This window comes from Pseudophryne corroboree, chromosome 3 (assembly GCF_028390025.1).
Source record: "Pseudophryne corroboree isolate aPseCor3 chromosome 3, aPseCor3.hap2, whole genome shotgun sequence".
NCBI lineage: Eukaryota > Metazoa > Chordata > Amphibia > Anura > Myobatrachidae > Pseudophryne > Pseudophryne corroboree.
This window is the reverse complement of record NC_086446.1, coordinates 401,533,370-401,539,369: the sequence shown is the minus strand read 5'-3', so window position 1 is coordinate 401,539,369 and position 6,000 is coordinate 401,533,370. Positions and strand designations below refer to the sequence as shown.

The window sequence follows — 6,000 nt, the reverse complement described above, 5'->3', positions numbered from 1 at the left end:
CATACTGTGTCATGTATAGGTTAGCGTATGAGGGGGCCAGGTTTGACCCCATCGCTGTACCCGCTAGTTGTAAATAATATTAATCTTTATACATAAAATGGTTGGTCTTCAAGACCAATTCGGCCAATTCGATAATAAATTCAATGGGCATGTTTATTTTAGGACCTTTAATCAATGCAGTTCTTAAAGAGCTTAACCCGTCATCATGTGGTATCACTGTATATAAGGAGTTGACATCCATTGTGGCCATTAGACAAGGGACGCCATATAAGTCTACCCCTTTAAGCTGTGAGAGAAAGTCTCCAGTATCCTTGATGTAGCTATCACTCCTAGTTACTAGGGGTTGGAGAATATGGTCTACAAACTGGGCCAGTGGTTGTAACAAAGACCCCTCGGCGGCTATGATAGGCCTGCCAGGCGGTGCATTCAAACTTTTATGCACTTTGGTCAAAGTGTACAAGATAGGGCATTTGGGATGTTCGACAGTGAGAAAGGAATGCAGTTCACTATCCAAACACCCATTGTCAAGACCCCTTTTGAGACATGCATCAATGGTCCGCTTAGTGCTAGGCACAGGATTAGATCCTAATCGTTGATATGTAATTTCATCCGCCAATTGATGCATAATTTCTTTATCATAGTCTTGCCAGTTTTGAATCACCACCGCCCCACCTTTATCGGCTGGGCGAATAACTAACTCCTTATTTTCACGCAATCCTTTTAGGGCAACTCTTTCTGTGCTAGAGAGGTTGTCAAAGCTTTTAGGGGGTGAGTAATTGCTGATACAGGTTGAGTATCCCTTATCCAAAATGCTTGGGACCAGAGGTATTTTGGATATCGGATTTTTCCGTATTTTGGAATAATTGCATACCATAATGAGATATCATGGTATTGGGACCTAAATCTAAGCACTGAATGCATTTATGTTCCATATACACCTTATACACACAGCCTGCAGGTCATTTTAGCCAATATTTTTTATAACTTTGTGCATTAAACAAAGTGTGTCTACATTCACACAATTCATTTATGTTTCATATACACCTTATACACACAGCCTGAAGGTCATTTAATACAATATTTTTAATAACTTTGTGTATTAAACAAAGTTTGTGTACATTGAGCCATCAAAAAACAAAGGTTTCACTATCTCACTCTCACTAAAAAAAAGTCTGTATTTCGGAATATTCCGTATTTCGGAATATTTGGATATGGGATACTCAACCTGTATCTCTGTTAACGATCCTTAGAAACGTTTTAACGCTGGCATTCTGAGAGGGAGGATCAAACGTGGAAGGTTTCTTAAACGATGTATGGGGTCGATCTGTAGTTTTATCAGAAAAATATTCCTTAAGTCTAAGGGACCGACCAAATCTAAACTGATCAACTGTGTTTTGAAATTTATTGTGTTGATAAGTTGGCACATATGACAAACCTTTAGACAAAAGAGACATATCGGCCTTATCAAGAGGTGTATTGGACAGATTAAACACTGTACTTATGTTTTTCTGGGTCTCCCACGTCTTCTGGTACCTGCCCCTCCTTGGGTGCGGCCTCCGCCGCCTCTGGGTTTTCCAGAATGAGGGGGCAGATCTGTGCCTACCTCTAAAAAATGCCTCGAATCTCCAGACCCTGCATTGTGGTCTGTATCAGAGGTGGACACCGAGGATGCAGATTCAACCGGAAAGGGTGGTGCCTTTCTCCTTCTCATGGGTCTATTGGTATTGTCGTTAAAATTGTGAGTATTACCCAGCAACCACCTATACACAGTGTGGTTTTTATAATCATTGGTGACTACTGGTAATTTTTTCCGTTTAAACGAAATTAACTCTCGCTGGTATGTATCAATTTGTACCTGTAATTTTTCAACCCAATTTTGTGTTTTATCGTCACGCAATAGAGGAATCGCACTAACATTAGCTGCCTCAATATCAGCCCTAACAACCTTGAGATCAAGTCCCACCTCCTCTATTACCAGTGCTATCAGATCGAGGGAACATTTGTTTAGGATGCCACACCATCGACTGCAAAATTTAGAATTACTTCTCCCTATGGTAGGTGTAATAATAATGCGAAAACCTCTTGGAATCTGCCGTCGCCGGTGGTACTCCGAGAGGAATTGCCCATGGAGCTTCAGATCAATCTCTTGTTGCCTTTGTTTCAATAACCGATTAAATATATCTAATGGAGTGTCTGCTGGTAATGCCTCAAAATCAATTTTATCAAACAACAACTTCTCCACCTCCTCATCAGTAAATGATAAGGTGCCTTGTTCGGCTTGTGACAGCAAGCCGTCATCAAATAGATATACACCTTCCTGTGTAATTTTTGAAAATTTAAAAAAATAAATAAATATATATATATATATATATATATATATATACACAAGGACAATACAAAACACAAATTGTTGCATACACAGTGTCACATAACAATGTACTACTTTAAACAAGATATAAGGATGGGTGTCAGAAAAGAGAAGGACCACAATAGCAGAGGTCCTGCACCTATACAAACAAGAGGGTTCTGCACTCTCATCAAAGTTCCTAATGGTGGGTGCTCCCGACAGACGAAATGTCCGCAAATGTAGACGAGAATTCCACGTGGTGGAGGGTGCACTCTCACTGTGTATAAAGTCCACACATTTCTTCAATAGAAATTTTTTATTGTAGCCTCAAAGGTTTCGACGTGTTGATCCAAAAACCAGGATCTTTTTCAAGAAGGGCCATACATGAATCATCAAATCCAATCATAATATAATGAAGCCGAATAATTAAAAGTATATCTAGAAAAAATAGAACATAAACATGACTGAGCCTCCCAGGTCCCAATATATAACAATATTAGCGACAATGCTTGTATCAACATAAACTACTACATAATACCAGATTTAGAAAAAAGGAACTCATATACCAAAAACAGGTGGCAGAGTAGTGAGACTACAAGGAGGAATAAAATAACACCCTGTGTTCACCACTGGTCTTAAAATGCATTCAAGGCCTACCCCTCCTCACCTCTAGTATCAGCACATTCCAATGGGGCTGCATGTCTGAACTGCTGTATACCAAGTGTGGAGAATGTCCATATAATCACAGCTCTGCAACCAAACCACTGCTGTAATCAAAGGATATCTCTATTATAAACGTGTATCAGAATCAAATGTATATATCAAACCTTGTTACCACATAAATACCTATGGGTCTGGAAAGGTGTGCACAAGACTACACCTGGATAAGGCATTCTCCCACTCAGGGTCAACAGCTGCAGGATCTCAAAAAGGACATTCAGCCACTGTGATTACACATATACTCTGTTTAAACAACGTGCATCTGAGGCATAGAAATATATATCAAAAAAGCCATAATCAACGATCAATAAATACCTATAGGTCCAAGAGGATACACATAGGGCAGCCCCTGGGTTAAGCGTTCTCCCACATCAAATCCATAGCTACAAACAATAAATAAACCCAAATCAAAAGATTACAGGATTATACAAACATCAAACTTAATCAGTGGGACAAACCCAACATAGTTACTCACAGAATCATGTGGAACACTGCACAAACCAGAGCTGCATGCACCAACTGGATCTAAGCAGGGGATATAAATACCCCTTGACCCGGAAGTATCAAGGGTGTGAGGGGTCAACTCAAAAAGTCACCTGAATAATTATCCAAACCTTTATTCCACTTGATTAACCGTTTACCACCAGCACAAAAGGCCAAATAAGCAATCAGTATGCCTGTGTATGCATTAATATTCACAGTACAACAGAGGGAATACACAAAAAAGCGCTGCATGCGCCGGGGGACCGTAAAAAGGAAGTATCATGCGTTCCAACCGCCAAGCCTGGTGGAACGCACGCTGCAAACACCCCAGCGAACACACAGCGCACGACACCCGCATGGGGACAAAGTCCCCGCACCACGAGCACAGTCCCCCCGCCACCAAACAGACACATCCGCATCAACCCCACGGGCCGGAGGGACCGAACCGATCCACACATGCCGGGGGCCAGAAACAGGAAGTCCCGTGCGTTCCAGCGGCCGAAGCCGGTGGAACGCACGCTGCTAACATAAATAGGGGATGGAAAAACGATCTAATATATTTAGAGACAAAGTGATGTTTTATATCAAAAGATGAGATCATCCCTCAAGAAATATATATATATATATATATATATATATATATATGTATATGGTTCCTCAAAGAATCAACTGTTGAACAACATATGAAAAAGGGTCAAAAATTGTTATAGGGGACCCAGGAGGAGGCAGCAGCAATAACAATACAAAAACATAAACAAAAAACAAACAGAAAAAAGCATACATAAAACAGTTACAATTAAAAAGACAAGCTGGCTATATAGTGAACAAACCTATACAGCAAGCATATCGGTATCTATACATTATATACTGACACCAATCGAGGGGTGCATTGGACATGTGTTGAAGATATACCATTGATAAACTGGTCAGAGACTTATAGACAAACACTTAATGGAATATATTCATTGAGCCCCCTAGGGGCTACTGTGTCCAATTCATTTATCCAATAACATTCCCTCCGTTTAAGCTGCCCCACTCGATCGCCTCCAGTCGACAGAGGGGGAACCCAATCAATCAACATACACTTTAGACTTGCTACTTGGTGCTTAGCCTCTAGAAAGTGTCGTGTGACAGGTTTATCAGAGGTTCCACTGTTTAAAGCGGTATGTATAGAATACCGGTGGTTGGCTATCCGGTCTCTAAAATTCCGCATAGTCAACCCAACATAAAGAAACCCACATGGACATTTCAGTATGTAGATGACATGATCCATTCTGCAATGTAGATGAAATCTGATCTTGATGGTGGTCCCAGTGTGGGGATGATTGAAAGTCGGTCCAACCATCAATGACCTGCACGTCGTGCAGTTGCCGCACGAGAAACCTCCGGGTTTCTGTGTATACAATTGTGTACGGGAAGGCCTAGCTTCAGGATACATGGTGAGTCTCATCAACATTTGTTTCAGGTTCGGACCTCGCCTATACGCCAACATTGGTGGTTTCATACGGGTGAATGGTAACGTGGGATCAGAACTGACAATAGCCCAATGGACTCAGGGACATGTGATAGTGAGTGTAATAAATCTAAAGATAGGATGGTGTTTACCACCCACTTTGATAACCACTCTGGACATGTCAATAAAGTTTTGAAGAAACATTGGGCTATTGTCAGGTCTGATCCCACGTTACCGTTCACCCGTATGAAACCACCAATGTTGGCGTATAGGCGAGGTCCGAACCTGAAACAAATGTTGATGAGACCCACCATGTATCCTGAAGCTAGGCCTTCCCGTACACAATTATATACACAGAGACCCGGATGTTTCTCATGCGGCAACTGCACGACGTGCAGGTCATTGATGGTTGGACCGACTTTCAATCATCCCCACACTGGGACCACCATCAAGATCAGATTTCATCTACATTGCAGAATGGATCATGTCATCTACATACTGAAATGTCCATGTGGGTTTCTTTATGTTGGGTTGACTATGCACAATTTTAGAGACCGGATGGCCAACCACCGGTCTTCTATACATACCGCTTTAATCAGTGTAACCTCTGATAAACCTGTCGCACGACACTTTCTAGAGGCTAAGCACCAAGTAGCAAGTCTAAAGTGTATGTTGATTGATTGGGTTCCCCCTCTGTCGACTGGAGGCGATCGAGTGGGGCAGCTTAAACGGAGGGAATGTTATTGGATCCATGAATTGGACACAGTAGCCCCTAGGGGGCTCAATGAATATAATCCCTTAAGTGTTTGTCTGTGAGTCTCTGACCAGTTTATCAATGGTATATCTTCAACACATGTCCAATGCACCCCTCGATTGGTGTCAGTATATAATGTATAGATACCGATATGCTTGCTGTATAGGTTTGTTCACTATATAGCCAGCTTGTCTTTTTAATTGTAACTGTTTTATGTATGTATTTTTGTTTTTGTTTTTTTGT

The 6,000-nt window shown here is 41.3% G+C and overlaps 1 long non-coding RNA gene across 2 annotated transcripts; it reads right to left on the bottom strand.

The window, feature by feature from the left end:
* Positions 1-3,026: 3,026 nt before the first annotated feature.
* On the bottom strand, positions 3,027-3,572 carry LOC135057834 (uncharacterized). 2 transcript variants are annotated; one of them, XR_010244398.1, is made up of 4 exons: positions 3,543-3,572; positions 3,383-3,450; positions 3,194-3,291; positions 3,027-3,114 (listed from the first exon to the last, which is right to left on the bottom strand). It is a non-coding gene; the product is annotated as an uncharacterized LOC135057834 (long non-coding RNA). The 2 variants fall into 2 exon arrangements; XR_010244399.1 differs by lacking the exon at positions 3,383-3,450 and having other exon boundaries at positions 3,543-3,570.
* Positions 3,573-6,000: the final 2,428 nt, after the last annotated feature.